The sequence below is a fragment of the Microtus oregoni genome, unplaced genomic scaffold (genome assembly GCF_018167655.1).
Source record: "Microtus oregoni isolate MIOR12 unplaced genomic scaffold, Mior012 000072F_ref0000427, whole genome shotgun sequence".
Classification (NCBI taxonomy): domain Eukaryota; kingdom Metazoa; phylum Chordata; class Mammalia; order Rodentia; family Cricetidae; genus Microtus; species Microtus oregoni.
Genome location: NW_024543979.1, coordinates 474,987 through 491,660, shown reverse-complemented (window position 1 = coordinate 491,660; position 16,674 = coordinate 474,987).

The following is a 16,674-nucleotide window of genomic DNA, read 5'->3' as shown; positions in this document are numbered from 1 at the left end:
CACCACCACCTCTACCACCACCAACACTACCTCCTCTGCCACCTTCTCCACCCCCTCTTCTTCCACCACTTCCTCCTCCTCTACCTATTGCCTCCTCTTCCACTAACACTACCTCCTCCCCCATCAGCACCTCCATCTCCTCCACCACCATCACCTCCACGACCCTCATCACCACCACCTCCCACCTCCTCTACCATCACCTCCACCACCTTCTTCCCCACCATCACCTCCTCTTCCATCCTCTTGCCCTTTCTCCTGCCTCCTCCTTTCCTTCTCCTAATCTTCCAATTCTCTGCCTCTTCCTTTCTTAATTTGGTCCCTAAACTAGTGAGGTCAATGGGTAACAAACAGCAGAGTTGACGGGGGTGGGGGTGGGGTGGGGTGGGATGGAGGTGGGGTAGCAGGGGAAATATCACTGAGTAGAAGCAGGCCACATGGGGGTATGCTAGAATTACCTGTGAAGTTTTTTTTTTCAAGCTACTCCTCTCTGTCTTTGTCTTTCTTCCTCTGTTTCTCTCTCTGTACCAGTGGGATGCTAATATGCCCTCCTAGGGCGAGGGGGAAATGGCTTGTGGGCTTCGGAATCTCTTTCCTCTTAGGCATGCTGAGAGCAAAGGGTTCATAGTGTTTTAGCCTCTGCTTCTTCTTGGGTATTGAATGCTGGGATGAATCTTTTCTAATTCGAGGTTAGTCATGATACCCTGCAAATGAACTCCACTATTTATTTATTGAATCACTTAGGACTTATAATGAATCCTAATTAGTGGTAGCATGATTAAAATAAATGTCACTACAGCAAGTCGTAGTCTTCTATGGTAGATCGTTTTGGGGTTGACATTACTTTTGCTATGATAAACGGAGCCAAAGGAGGAGCCTTCCTGTGTGTTTGCTGTCATGCTTTGTCATTGAAACATTCTTGGTGGTGACTGGAGTCACTGTGAAACGCCCACATCTCTGAGTGGCTGATAACGAGAGGAAAGAAAAATGATGGCTACAGACTCTAGACGCTGACAGTCTGTCAGAAGGATGCATGAAAGGAAGGAATTAATATAACAAATCTTTAAAATGAAATGGTTCACACAAATGCATACCTTAGTGTTAGTAAGAGATCATTTTGTTTTGCTTTTCGAGGCAGGGTTTCTCTGTGTAGCCCTGGCTTTCCTGGAACTCATTCTGTAGATCAGGCTGGTCTCCAACTCACAGAGATCCTCCTGCCTCTACCTCCCTAGTGCTGAGATTAAAGACGTGTGTCACACCCCCAATCCCCACCCCCAGCAAGAGATAATTTTTTATATTTTCAGTTCAGTTTAGAACTATTTAAGTGACAAAAAAAGGCAGGCACGATAGTATTACCATTTCATCTGATTCTTTCCTCTTAAGATGTTTCTTCATTCAGCTTTTTACCTGAATGTTTAAGTCACGAAGCCCTGAAAGAGAGGGGTCAGTGGGCACAGGCACTTAACTCCAAGGCTGGTGACCTGAGTTTGCTTCCCAGGATCCACATGATGTAAGGGGAGAATGGACTCCAGCAAACTGCCCCTTGATCTCCATGTGTGCACTGCAGCATGCGTGTAGCTTCTCCATGTGTGCTCTGTACATGCATGTACCTTCTCCATGTGTGCTCTGTACATGCATGTACCCTCTCCACGTGTGCACTGCAGCATGCATGTACCTTCTCCATATGTGCACCACAGCATGCGTGTACCCCGTCTCCACATGTGCACTGTAGCATACGTGTACCCCGTCTCCATGTGTGCATCACAGCATGCATGTACCCTCTCCATGTGTGCACTGCAGCATGCATGTACCCTCTCCACGTGTGCACTGCAGCATGCATGTACCCCGTCTCCACATGTACACTGTAGCATGCATGTACCCCTTCTTTGCACACTCAACAACTAACTAGGTAAACAAATAAAAACGCTGGGAATTTAAAGTGCTAAGAAAGATATCTTTAGAAGTAGCTGCCTCGCTACCAGGGTAAACCAACTGTGCAGGCACCATGAACAGCTTAGCATTTTATTTTCTTGTTCTATGACTTTCTGTATTTTGAAGTCAGAATTTTTATTCTTTTTCAGTGTGCTATTTCATTTTCTGATGCATCCATGTTGATTTTTTTTTTTAATCAGGCAAGTACTATTTACTGCTGAGCCGCAGATCAGCCTGGAGTTACTTTAGTTGGATTTAATGACCGTTTCCCCCATCTGTAATTAGCCGCTGTCTCACTCATTGGTTTGATCTCTTTTATTCCTTTCTCATCTCCTGCCCAGCTCTGCCCAACCTGCTATTTGAAAGACATGTCTTGAATAGTCTGATAGGTAAGCCATGGAGTCTCTGGTCATCCAGTTTTTCTTCCTGGCATCTGTAGCCATGGTTTGTCTGCCTCTCTCTGGGCCAACAGAGAGCTGGTTTCTGCCAGAGGTTTACTTCAGTTTCTCTGTGCAGGGTTCCAGGTCATGTATCCGCCTTGCTCAAAGGGCAGAAGTCAATTTTCTGACTTTCTGAGGTTTACGTATTTGTTTATAGTGTTTCTGCTTGGTTGATAACTGGGCTGCATCCAGAATCTTTGGTTGTAAATGCTTTTCTCTTGGATTTGGAGGCTGTTTTGCTGACTTCTATCTTGCAGTGTGGCTTTTTAAAGGTGGAAGAACACTCCTGGTATTTGCTTTGTGAAGTGACAACCTTTAAGATCTTTGTATTTCCAATATTTATATATTTTTACAGTAGCATCTCAACATGGGTTACTTTTCATTAATTTTTATTTTAATAAAATGTATCATTTTATTATAATATGAATAAATAAAAACCCAGACATTTAAAGATCATTATTTTTAATTTTCCAGCAAAACCTGGACAACAAAAACTAGTCTTAATTGAAAAAAAAAAGTAAAGTTTGGGGAGGACGTCTGGGAAGAGTTGGGAGGAGGTGAATATGTTTCTCTGCAAGAAATTCAGAGAAAGAACTCGTAATTATTTTTAAATAGTACTAAAACCCAAACACAGTAAGCAGAAAAGGAAGGGCCTCAAGAGTGAAAAGTCACCCAGAAAGTGTGGCAAAATGGCAAGGAGCTGGGAAATAGGATAGAAAGTGTCAGAAATAAGGTTTGATCCAGCCCAGTCAGAATTCCTGGAAGAGATCAAGAGAGTACTGACAAAGAATGCAGAAGAAACAAGCCAAGGGGGCCAGTCGTGTATGGGTCTTGTGCAGGTCACCATGACTGCACTGGGCTCATGAACAGAACAGCCAGGTCCTATCCAGCGCATGTCTTCTTATGCATTTCCCCTGTCTGGTTTCCCTATCATAATGGCTCTGCTCCTCTGAGATGTTTCCTGGGCCTCAGAGGGAGTGGTAGCCATGTCCCAACAGGGCCAACTCAGCACTTGGGCCAGCTAGAAGACCCTGTATTGACTGAGAGGGCTTTAGACTTTCGGAGATTGATTGTAATATCTTAGAATTTTTCTTCCTTCCTTCCTTCCCTCCTTCCTTCCTTCCTTCCTTCCTTTCTTCCTTTTTTTCTTCTTCTTACTGCATCATGTCTATTTGGAATGAATTCCTTTTGTTTTCCCAATTATTTGTTCATCTTGTTTTAATCCTGCATGTTTTCTTCAAATACCTGGCATCGTTGGCCGTCTGTTCATATTTAAGGTAGATCTTTAGAGAGCCTCTTGGGAGCCCTGTGTCTAGTCATTGGACTGTTGACTGTTGGGCTTCTCTGGAAGGCGACAGTATAATGCTGCTCTTCATGGGGACTTCAGAAAATAGAGCCTGTAGGACTCTTGTCTGCAGGTGGCTCAGTTGCCCTAGAGACGCCCCCTTCTAGCTCTAGGAATCTCTTCCTCCACTCCATCTCCCTGTCTTCATTTGCACCTCTCACCTCCAAGCTCCCTTCTGTGCACCTGTGCAGGCTCCCTTTCCTACAGGGATAAGAGAGAAGCAGCCAAATCCAGCTGCTCTCCAGCTGTGGAGATGGTCTCTGTGTGCTAGCCGGTTCCAGTTCAATTCTCACCAGCAGCTTCATTTGCAGGCACGTCCCGTGTCCTTCCTCCTCCCTGGGGCACCGTCTCCTCCTTCTCTATTTCTTTATCCATCTAATGAAGCTGACTCTCGGTTCCCTTAGTCCCAGAGCGATTTTTATCCCAAGAAGAGAGAGGTTGGAAGTATGTGTTGTCTTGAAATGGACAAACCAGCCATCATTTCTTTAATTACAACGGGGCATTATCAGGTATGCCTGAATAAGTGGCCGTGTGCAAAGTCTCTCTCTCTCTCTCTCTTAAATGTCGTGTCTGCTAAAAGCTGACATGCACATCTTACAAAGACATACCCTTCCTGAAATTTGTAAGTACAAGTAAGGAAACAATGGGAGTGATTGATTATGGCTGAAAATTGCCTTAGAGCGCTTCCCTCTCCCATTGGTAGAGTGGGGCCTTCTTCCTTTCTTCTCCACAAAAAATTCATGCCTTCCGATCCTATCAGGCTCAGAATACAATAGGAAGTAATTGTGCATCTCCCAGCTGCTCTGCTGCACTTAGCTTTTCTGCGTATGAATCCTGGGTGCAGCTGTGACCCGGGGTGAGAGGCGCAGCATCCTGGTGTCATAAAAAATGATGTTAAAAGAAACCCTAACAGAAGCTCTGGTGACTAGGGTAAGGTGAGAGGATTCTGTTCTTCTGTAACAGATGGTATGGCCTTGTGGGGTTGACATCAGCAGGAACCACGTGGCAGGAGGTCAGAGAGGACGGTAGGTGTGATTGACATGGATGTCTACTCTGTCAGGGACGGTGCCTGATGGCACTTTACATAATTGTATCATTTATTCTCTGTAATAATCCTTCGTGAAATCACTGTCTGCTGCACAGGTTGGGTAGCAGTAAGTGAGGTGACCTACCTAGATTCCTGCAGTAGTGCAGAATGGGGTTCAGTTTCTGGCAGTGTGACTTGGGAGCCTCTGCTTTGAGCCTATTCTGCGGTGGTGCAGAGCCTATGCAGATGGGTGGGTAGGGACTGGGGAGGCAGCAGCACATTCCAGGAAACCGTGCCCCAGGGGTCTGGTGAGAAGAGGAAAGGACCGTGTAAACATTTGCTTCTGCCTGACTGTGTACCTCCCAGCACTCTTCCATCAATTAGGAGAGCCTTCTTGAAGAATGCTGCCTCAGCTTCTGAAGAGAGGACCCCAGGACATGCATTAATGAGAGCGGGGAGGTGGGGCGCAGCTGACAGAGTAATAAAGCTCGCGGAGGGAGTCCGGGCTCCCAGGGAAGCCTGGGAGCTGGTTGATGGAACAGTGGGAGGCCACTGCTGGGTGCTCCTGCCTCCCTGTTTATGGCGTCCTTGCTGAAACTTAGCAGAGAGCTTTCTCCCCATGACTTGCCTTATAAGGACAGTTAATGAGCCCTGCCATGACAGGAGAGCCCTCTCCATATTGTTCATGGCTTGGGCTTGGGAGCAGACAGTCTGCCCTTACCCTCCTCACCTCAAAGGGGAGAAGTGCTTTTCAACTGCTGAGAAGAAGGCTGCAGAGGGAAGGGCAGGAGTTGGTGCAGCCTGTCCTCCAGAGTTTGGTCGCTTGCTTTGGGGCATGGTGGGTTTAGAAGGGTGTGCACTCTTGTTCTGAGGGGTAATCCCTCCTTTGTCGATATTAAGGCCCCTACAAGAATGTCTATCTCCTCTTAGCTCACTACAGGAAGAAGTCACCTCAACAGAAAAGGATTTTAAAGGGTTTTCTTCTTCACTTTTTTTTTTCTGAGGTTATAATCTTTTTTTAAAGTCAAGGAGGCGGCCACTGAGCTCAGAGATGGAAATGTTAAACCCTCAAGCAGTCGAAAGGAAGGGGAGCTATGTTTTTCTGCTCCGAATCTTGGACTTTTTCTTCAGGACCATGTCGTGCTGTATTCCCCATCTCTAAATGTTTCCAAAGTTTCTTCACGATGTGTGTTTGTGTGTGTGTACATGTTTGTGTATGTGTTATATGTGTGTGTGTATGTGTACATGCTTGTGTGTGAGTTATATGTGTAATAACCAGGCTAGCTTAGTATGAAATAGCAAATTTTAATGAAGGAATAGCTTACAACACCAGGGATCCAGCGATGAGCAGGAGATACAAAAAAAGAGAGCAGCAGGGCTCATGCCTCCAGATTTATATGTAAACATTAGCCCGAGGCGAACACGCCCCCCCATTGGACGGAGTTTCCCCTACAATGAGTGTGTATGTGTGGGTATGTATGTATGTGTAATGTTTGTGTGTGCAGTGTGTCTGTACACTTGTACATGTTTGTGTGTGTTGTATGTGTGTAAGTGTGTGTATGTTTACATGTTTGTGTATGTGGTATGTGTGTACACATGTACATATTTATGTATGTGATATGGTATGAGTGTTTGTACATGTTTACATGTGCACACACTTGCATCAGGTGCTTCTGCATGTGGAGGTCAGAGGTTTGTATTTAGTGTCTTCCTTGATTGCTTTTTATATTATTTCTGGATACAAGGGCCTTCACTTGCTCTGGAGTTTATCAACCAGCAGGCCAAGGAACTCTGGGCATCTGCTTTTCTTTGCTGACCCTGAGGTGAAGTCTGTACTTGACTTTTGTGTAAGTGTTCAGAGTCCAAACTCGGGTTCTCATGCATCCGTGTGTGACAGGTACTTTTCTGACTGAGCCACCTCCTCAGCTCCTTCTCATGCTGTTGAAAGGCCCTTTGTCACATGACCGCATTTAAACCATCCAGGAAGGGTCACACTAGCTGGAGCTCATTAGGTGTCTCCTGTTTAATTATGTATATTAAGAACATTTCCTGGAACATGGAGGAAGACAGAGCATGCTCTTTTCTTTAAAATCTATTTAATTCCTTTCTGTCTTGAGTTTACAGTCACATTAGAAGACATAAATATGAACAAAATACTTAAGGGAACAAGGTGTTAATTACAGCAAGAGTTTCTTTTTTTAAAAGAGCTGGTATTGCTGACATACAAAGTGAATGGAGACGATTGAGTGGAGGGGAGAGAAGGTGGGAGGGGAGAGATGGGTGGGAGGGGAGAGATGGATGAGTGGTAAGAGCCAAGAACAGGTTTCCTTCCAGTTGAAGCCTAAGACTGGAACAGAAAAGGTAATGTCAGGAGTCACTTTCTGAATTTGGAACAATGCCCATGAAGTGGGGTAGGGAGTGAGGCTGAGAGTGTCCGCAAGTCCACGGTCCTGCTGTCTTGTTTGGTCCTCTTGGTTTATTCTTTTCACAAGAATGCAGCTTGCACTCCTGGTAAGGACAGGAGAGCGAGACCCTCTGGGCAGCTTGGTTCTGTCCTGACCAAGGGTGGAGAATGCCGGAGGGCACATGTGAGCTTGTGGGGGCTGTGGTGCAGATGCTCATCCCTTCTTGCCAGTAGCTTTGGAACTGAATCTCTGGGTTTCCATGGCATGGCTGGTTATATCTATTCCCCAAATTTCAGTCCATCTCCTAATGTTTTTAGGATCTCAACTCTCAAGTAGATACCCAGGGTTTAGAAGCCATAGAGGGCATTGAGAAGTAACCTCTCCCTCACCCCATCTCTCGTTTCCTTGGTAACACTAGAAAGGTCAACATCAACTTTGTTCCTTCCTCTTAGGTCCCCAGGTCCTAATAGTAGGCTACCTTTGACCCTGGGCAGATACATGACATTCTGAACTGCTCCAAAGGAGAAAACACTACATTCTATTTATTTCTGCTTCTGTTAGAGTTAATCCAGCCTGACCTGTCAAAAACCTGGCTACGGTGTACCCTTCCAGGAATCTGGTTAACCAAGAGATCCATTGAGATGAGAGGCATAATTATCCCTCATAGAGCTCATATACTTAGCTCTGAAGCCCCTCCTTGAGGTAGCCACTTACAATGCTACCATTAGGCCCCGCCTCTTCGCTTGTCTGTGGTCGATGTTCTAAGTCAGGAAAGCACAAGCTTTTCTCTGTCTTCTTTCCCCTTTGGCCACTGGACAACAACCGCAGGTCTGTTTCCCTCGCACACAGAGCCTTCTCCCTGCCACCGTTGTCCTGCAGCTGCCTGCTGGCCTCCAGGCTGCCGCTGCAGGGACTGCCTGCTGTCTTGGACCCTAACTACAAAAGCCATGGCTCCTTTCTTGTCTCTGTCCCTCATCTTGGCAGCCTCCACGGTTTACAGCTCACCTACCCTGTTTGTATTTGCTCAAACTCTGGTATAACTGTGCCCGGCCTTCCTTTTGACCTCGTTTAAAAATTTATTTTATTAGTGAGATTCAAAACCCAAAAAAAGGAACCTTGATTTCCTTGATAATATTTAGACCTAGATGAAGAAAACACTTATGTCTAGACTTGTGTTTCTGAACCTGTCCATTTTCTCAGCCAGTTTTTAAGACAGAGGGCAGTGCTCATCTCTAAAGTATTATTTTGAGGTGATGGAACTAGTAATAACTGAATCCATTAACTCTGAACTCCAGCCACCCTCCTCGATTTTGGGAGCCCCTTTCCCCACCATACACATACACAGATACACACAAGACAAGTCTGTCTATCAGAAAGCACATCTGAGAAGAACATTAGTGGATTAAGTTTAGTAAAGCTAAGTAAAATAGATGGTCAGGTGAGTTATAGTGTCTCTACCAGGAAGGGGCTGTAAATGAGAACAGGTGACATCTGTCACCGCCCTTATGTGCCTTCTCTTCTTTAGTATACTCTGAGCCGCCAGGATAAAAAGACTTCCCTGAACACATTTTTACATCCCAGATAACGAGAACACACTTACCTACTTAAGACCACTCAAATCGCATTCAGTTGAGTGGGAGATGATATATGATACCATTTGCTACTGTGGACTTTATATTAAATGGATTTTCTCTTGAAAATTTATTGCAAGTTTGCTAAGTGATGTCACATATTAACTATATATGCTTTATTTATTTATTTGTATGTATATATATTTCTGGGTATGCATATACATATATACACACAAATAAATCATATATGTATACATATACATAGATACACATAAATAAAGCATATACATGTATACATATATACACACAAATAAATAAAGAATATATATATACACACACACATACACACACACACACACACACATTAAGAGAGATAGAATGAATGCCAGAGTACTGCTTTTGGGAATCAGTTTTCTCCTTCTACCCTATGGGTCCTGGGGATCAAACTCTGATTTTATGGCTACATGCAAGCACCTGTACCCACTGAGCCATCTTCCAGGTCCTTGGTTGTCCTTAGATTGTGTCCCCGTTTAGTGACAGTAGATGGAATAGAATTATTGCAAATGTGGTCAAGGAGAACATAGGGGTGTAAGGACCCAGGGCCAGAGGAAGAGGGGACAGGAGGAGACTTCTACACTGGGTGAATTTTAGAAGTGAATTACTGGATCTATGCTGGGTGCTGATGGCTCCCAGTTGAGTCTTCCCTAAGACATTGTCCTTGGTTGAAGGAAACTGTCCAGGGTTATAACTTCATCTTGACATGGAACTACCAAGATCCACTGTGGACATCTCTGAAGAGCTCAAAGCCCTCGCTGTACCTGAGCTCCGCCCCTCCTATCCAAGCTTGCCTCCCTCACCTGTCATGGTTACGATTCCCTTGACTCCACACCACAGAGTTCCTGAAGGTGAAGCTTTATCACAGGCTGTTTCCTGGAGAATTGAACCTGTGGGGGTGGAGACAAGAGGGGAGAGGAAAGAGGGGAAACAAAGGGGTGCAAAGGAAGGGGGAAGATTCAAGGAGCCAACTCTGCTCTCTGGACTGCCATTTCCAGTGGCTGTGGGAAGCATCCACATGGAAGAATCACTTCCTGACTGCTTCCAGGAAAACTCAATGTGGTTGGAGTTGGGTCAACTCCAACTGGGAGCTAAGGGCTGGTTATGTATTATGGCGGGCTCCCTTGGTGTGCTTGCTGTCATAGCGGGGAGTTTGTCTAGTGATGGATGGTTTGTTCTGCTCGCCTTCCATCAGAAAGGGCTGGTACTGGGGCGGCAATAATAACTCCATACATAGTCTGCTCTGTTGCAAGACCTGATTTATCCCATGCTTTCCAAGGACTGTCCAACTTCTCTAGTTCTGCTCTGAGCAGAGCAACAGGTATGTATACCTAACAGAAAACTGATACTTTGGAATCGCAGGTGAGAGTCCAGTGGCTTCTCTAGGGTGAGGGGCTCTCAGCAAGACTGCTATGGCTGGTAGGACATGCAGATAGCGTTCCTGGTTGCTAGCGCCAAGTTCACAATGAGCACGCGAGAACACATATGAACATGATTTGTACTATGTCTGTAGGGCATATGTGGCCACCCCAGCTGGAACAGGGGGATCTCTTGGGAAACATGAGTCCCGAGCCTGCCATTTACTTCCAAGTCTTCTCTGCTGGCTTTTTCTGTCTGCTGCCATTTGGCAGGCTTGTTTTTATAAAAAAACTTGAAGGGTATCACTGATGTTCTAAAATCCCCTTTTAGTTCAAGAAGTTCCAATTTTTTTGTGGGTGTATTTACTACTCTAAGATCCAATTTGCCTGATAGAAGTGTGTTTTCGGGCCTCACATGTGTGATTAATTCAGGGAAAGCACTTATCTGTGGTGATCTAAATGTGTATTTGTTTTACCCCGAGCCAACAAGACAATTACAAATGTTGTCTTGCCTGCGACCCTGGGCTTGGAAATGCAGTTGTCGCAGTGAAAGCCGCAACGTCCTGGGCTCTGTGCTCACACAGGATCTAGGGCATGGACATTTCTTTTACTGGGTATGGTGACCTCCTCTGCTCTGCAGAACTGGTGGTGGACGTTGGGACGTGATTGGACACAGGGTTATATCTGGAGGTAAGCGGAGTATCATGACTGTCTATGTTTCTTGCAATATTACATGCCACCAGCATTCCAGCAATGCCATAAGAGTACCCTGCCTTTTTCCTCTGGGGTTTTCGTGATCTTCCAAAGCTCTCCTTTGCCCCTCTATCTGGCAGAGACTCAGAATGAGTGGAACCTGAACCAGCCGTTTGTGCTGTGCTAGGGATCTGGAAAGGAGCTGGAGAATTCCAGGGCGGAGCCTCCATAACCATCCTGGGGAAAGAGGTGCCCAGGGGGCCACAGAACACATCACTCATGCTTACCTGCTTAAGATGCTATGAGTTCTCTACAAGACTGTGCTTTGCACTCGTAATAAATACATTTGCACTTCTCAGGCCCAGGTCAAACGAAGTGCCGAAGGTAGAGAACTCAGGAAAACACACAGGCGGCAGCTCTGTCTTTGTTATTAAGCTGAAAAGCATACGTCCTGGGTTATGCCCTTCCTAGTGACAATCCCGAGTGTTGACAGTATCTCGAGATAGCTCCTGAGGGAGCCATCTTCTTTCATTTTCTTGTAACTGTCACTCTTGTCTGCTGAAGGGAAGTTTTATTGTCATTTACATATTCCTCCATTTCATTTGGTGATTGTGTTAAGCACCTAATTCCTGGCAATAAGATAGTGTTTGCTTAAAGTGGTCACGGTGGTGGCATCTGTTGTCTGTGACTGGGCCCAAGCAGGAGCTAACAAGCCAAGAGGGAGATGGGGGTTTTGTCAGCCTTGAATGGGGGCAGGAGCAGGACTCTGCAAATGAGATGGCTCAGGAGGCCAGGGCTGAGCTCTGGGAACACGGTGACGCTTCCAGCACTAAGAGGCCTTTTGACCTTAAAGAGGACTTTACTGGCTCTGAATAGGCTGCAGATACAGAGGACACACAAATGAGGAAAACAGCCTATTGTGGTCTGGGTGGAGTTTATTTCCATAAGACACTTGTGCTAGAATCTTGGTCTCCCTTGTAGTCATGTTGAAATGATGGCATCTTTAAGAGGAGGGGCTTGGTTCAAGGTGGCCAGGGCACTGGAGTGTTGTCCTCTGGAGAGATGGGGCGAGTTCTCACTAAAGAACAAGATTGATTCCTTCCTGCCCCCTGGTTTTCTATCTCCCCGTGTGATGTCATCCGCAAGCATGGCAGCTGTTAGAATTCCACAGGGTCCTCAGCTGATGGCCAGATGGGGCATTGGTGGCAGTGGGATGTGTGCGCGCTACCAAACTAGGAACTAAATAAGCCTTTGAAAACTATTTCTTGGTAGTGGGGGTTTTGCTGGAGCAATAGAAAATAGACTAATCCATGTACTGATTTCTGTGAATTCCCTAGTAAGTGTGGTCATGTTAGAGCATTGAGACATACACAGATTTCATGGGTGATGAAAGACACTAAGACCCCAGGGAATGTGCCTTCCAGGGAGCCGCTGTGCCACTCAGCAAACTCCTCCGAAGCTGGTGCCTCTTTCATATGGCCCAGCCTGTTGGGATTCAATCACTAGTAAGCATTAAATCTACAAAAACCAATGCCCTTGGTTTGTATATTAGCTTTAGGCTTGTGTTTTTGCTTTGGTTTTCTGCTAAACTAATAAACTGGGCAGTAAATATGATAATTATGATACTCAAACATTTACTTTGCTTAAAAAATGTATATGTTGACCAGAATCTTATTATTTCACCCACGATAACTGAATTATTGATCATACAAAGAGTCACAGAGTCTTTAAGAGTTTGTGTATAATATCAAAGGGTTACCCAAACTCCTGTGTTTACTGGGACACTATCAAAAATAAAAAAGAATATTACTGAGATAAAAGGAAAATAATGTAATATGCCATTTGTAGCAACATGGATGGAGCTGGGAGAGATTACATTAAATAAAACAAAACATGCATACAAATACCACATATTCCCATTCATTTTGGGGGATAAACTAGTGTAGTAGTCCCTGAAGGCTCGGAAGGGCAGGGGCAGCTGGATAATGCACACTCAGGCACTCCCAGGCACACCCAGGCACGTCCAGGCACTCCCACGCACACCCAGGCACTCCCAGGCATACCCAGGCACTCCCAGGCACTCCCAGGCACACCCAGGCACTCCCAAGAATACCCAGGCACACCCAGGCACTCCCAGGCACTCCCAGGCACTCCCAGGCACTCCTAGGCATACCCAGGCACATCCAGGCACTCTCAGGCACACCCAGACACTCCCAGGCACACTCAGGCACACTCAGGCACACCCAGGCACATCCAGGCACTCCCAGGCACACCCAGGCACTCCAAGGCACTCCCAGGCACTCCCAGGCACTCCTAGGCATACCCAGGCACATCCAGGCACTCCCAGGCACACCCAGGCACTCCCAGGCAGGAGTAAGTCCTTGGGCTCCACAGCATGGCTAGGCGACTGCCGTTTGTAACAACTTGCACACTTTATGGATAACTCCAGGAGAGGGAAGGGATAACTCCAAGTACAGAGAAAGGATAAACCTTTCAAGCACTAGATATGCGAATTACCCTGACTTGATCATTCTATACTGTGTACAGGTATCTAATTATCCCACTGTACCCCATAAGATGCAGACTTACTATGTGGGAAAAGTAAAATTATAAAGTCTGTCGGTAAAACCAAGTGAGTTTATCATTAAAGTTCTGCTGATAGAGCTCATAGCCTCTCTATAGCTGGGATAGCTCAGGTCTCCCTCATTTGCAACTGAGAAGAAGGTTGAATAGGCAACAGATATTTTTAAAATTTGCTGAGACAGAGAGTAGACACCTTGCTTCCATCCTTCCGTGGTTACACATCTTAATAGCACATTAGTGATCAGAAACTGAAGTGTGCTGGTGGCTGTGGACATGTCTGAGCTGACGAATGTTTCTAAACTACTGGAATTAGTCTGGAACATTAAATGCTGAGAACTCTTACCTGAAACCCTGGGTCTCATCCTAGCTGAAGCTGAGCCGCTGAGATCCCATGGGGAAGCCCGTGGCAGATGTTGAGAGTCCAGCCTCTGGGCTATCCACTTCCCTCATGACACCAGGAACATGAGGTCTTCAGAATAATCTAGATGTTAAGAACCTTCAACCATCAGTGCTAAACGTTTAATTTGTGCTGTTTCCTTCTTGTGAAAACTACTCTGTGTTTTGGGCCTGAGCAACATGAACTTAAAGGATTCATAGGGACGCGCTCCACGGAAATACCATCTCTGTCGCTTCTGCTGATGACTTCCTCTTAGTGAGTTATTTATGCAGCCGTCAGGGCATTTATTTGTCTGGTCCCTGTTGTCACCATCCCACTTGGCTCACTCACTCTGTCATGCAGGCGTATCTGTCTTTAGTTCCTGCGGGAACTGGTTCTGCACTATTTCCCGCGCTAGCCTCCAGTACTGTCGCTTATGCGCTAATGTCTGTATTATGTTTTTCTTGTTCTTTTAGCTTGAAAAATGTATCGTGTGTGAGTAAAGTAGATGCTTGAAAAATGGATGTGACTCTGCTTTGACTGCTTTTGTAAAGCACACACAGAAAATCATTATTATAACTGTTTTACCACACGTGAGGGAACTCTGAATCACTTATTCATCTCATGTTAGGCTGGTGAGCTCGGCCCCTCTGAAGAGGGGACGTTCAAGCAGATACTTCAGTGAAGTAAGGAGAAGTTTTAGAAACTTTCCAGATGTGAGGACAATCTTGAAAAGAGCACAGGACTCAATACATGTTAATCCAGATGTGTTCTGGGGGAAAACGTGTGTGTGTGTGCGTGTGTGTGTGCGTGTGTTTTAGAACAGCCTGAAATTCAGTGTGGCTGAACTGGAGTATCTGAGATTAAGAAGGGTATTTAGGTCAGGACAAGGAATTGGCTTTCATTTCTGTTTCTGTAGTTGTTCCCTACTGCATAGGGAAAGAATTGTTGACCATTTTAAAGAGGGACACCTCTGAGGAGAGGAGGAAGCCACGGAGAATGGCCAAGCAAAGGAAGGTCCAGTCCTGAAACCACCTTCCGGTCCCTCATGATTGAGGTGATACACAGAGCTCGATTATGACCATGGCCAGCTGTTGATGGAGTGTCCCAGGCTCCTCTCTCTCCGTTACCCATCTACAGGTCAGTCCTGTAGAGCAGTGCTTCTTAACCCATGGGTCATGATCCCACTGGCAAACCCCTGCTTCCAAAACTATTTACATTATGATTCATAATAGTAGCAAAATTAAAGTGATGAAGTAACAACAAAAGGATTTCATGGTTGGGGTCACCACAGCATGAGGAACTGTATTAAAGGGACACGGCACTAGGAAGGCTGAGAGCCCCTGAAGGGGAGAATAGAGGACTGAGAAAGTATTGCAAACAGTCATGTGACTTGTGGTGAACCTGTGTGGGCGCTGGAGCCCTTTAGGATCTTAGGAGTGATAGCTATGACCTAACTATTGTGAGCATCTGAATGTCTGCCCAGGGACTGATTTGTGTTTATTTGGGCTGATGGGGGAGGGTCTGTCTCCTTGCTGCCTGAGATAAAATATTCTTGATGTCCATTTGCATTGGTATCATTAGGAGGAATGATTTCCATAGGGAAGTCTCTATGATTAAATGATTAAAATGATTAAAAGATTTCAGTTTCCAAACTGCAAAGCACCTCAGGAATTACTTGCCTGCTGGAGCTGCCATTCCTGTGTTTAAAGACTTTCTCACTTAGCCGGGCGTTGGTGGCGCACGCCTTTAATCCCAGCACTCGGGAGGCAGAGGCAGGCGGATCTCTGTGAGTTCGAGACCAGCCTGGTCTACAGAGCTAGTTCCAGGACAGGCTCAAAAGCCACAGAGAAACCCTGTCTCGAAAAACCAAAAAAAAAAAAAAAAAAAAAAAAAAAAAGACTTTCTCACTTTTCCCTTTGGTAGCCCTGGTTCAGGACACACATTGGTCCATTTCTCCAGAGAGAGTTTGGAGTCACTGTTGGGAAACATTTGACCTTCCCAGGAAAATGGTGACCCCACATTCTAGTTGAAGGGAGCCATCCCTTGCTTTGCCCCTGAAAATCTCTCAGCTGATGTGTTAGTTGAATTGAAAAGAATGGTGATTTGAATTCTTACCCTGTTCGTGCATAGTATGACACCATAAGTTTGCTCCATCCTAAAGATAATCTGGTGAAATGAAAGTGGAGGGGACTGGTCACCTGCCCAAGTCACCAGTTACCCAGCAGAGAAGCTCGGATTCCAGCCTAGGTGTCTGTCTGCCCTAGGGCTTAAGTGCTTCGTTGATTTGGAGAAAGGATCTTGCAATTTTTGAATATCTATTAGAGAGAAATATGAATCAGATATAGGCAGCTGTATGCACACTGGTGGGTCTCACTTGAGAGACAATTGAGCTGTGCGATCAAGCTTTGTTCCATTCAGGGCTCATCTCAGCCTCTTGATACAGAAGGCTGCCCGTGCCACGTTCTGTCGCAAAGACTACCTGGAATGATTAATAAGTCACATTTATTATTCAGTGTAACCACTAACAAGTAGAATGACACGAGACTGTTAAAATTGCTCTCGAAGTCCCCCCAGGACGTCATTAGCATGCATGCAAAGCAGGCGGCACAAAGCTGTAATTCCAGTGAATCGGTGAGGGGGAACGGCAGAGCTTGGAGTCAGAGCCCCATCTGTGTGCGCACACGTGTTCCATGCTCTGCCAGTGCTGGGTGTTTTACATATATCATCTTATCCCACCGCGAGATAACACAGATCAGATGGTATTATTCCCTCTGTCTTGCAGGAGGTCTAGGGCTAAGCACTTGCTCCACATGTGCCCGTTAACCCGCAGAAGCCAGTTTCCACCAGGTTTGCCTGCCTCCCAACCTTATCTTCTTCCCAGCTTAACAAA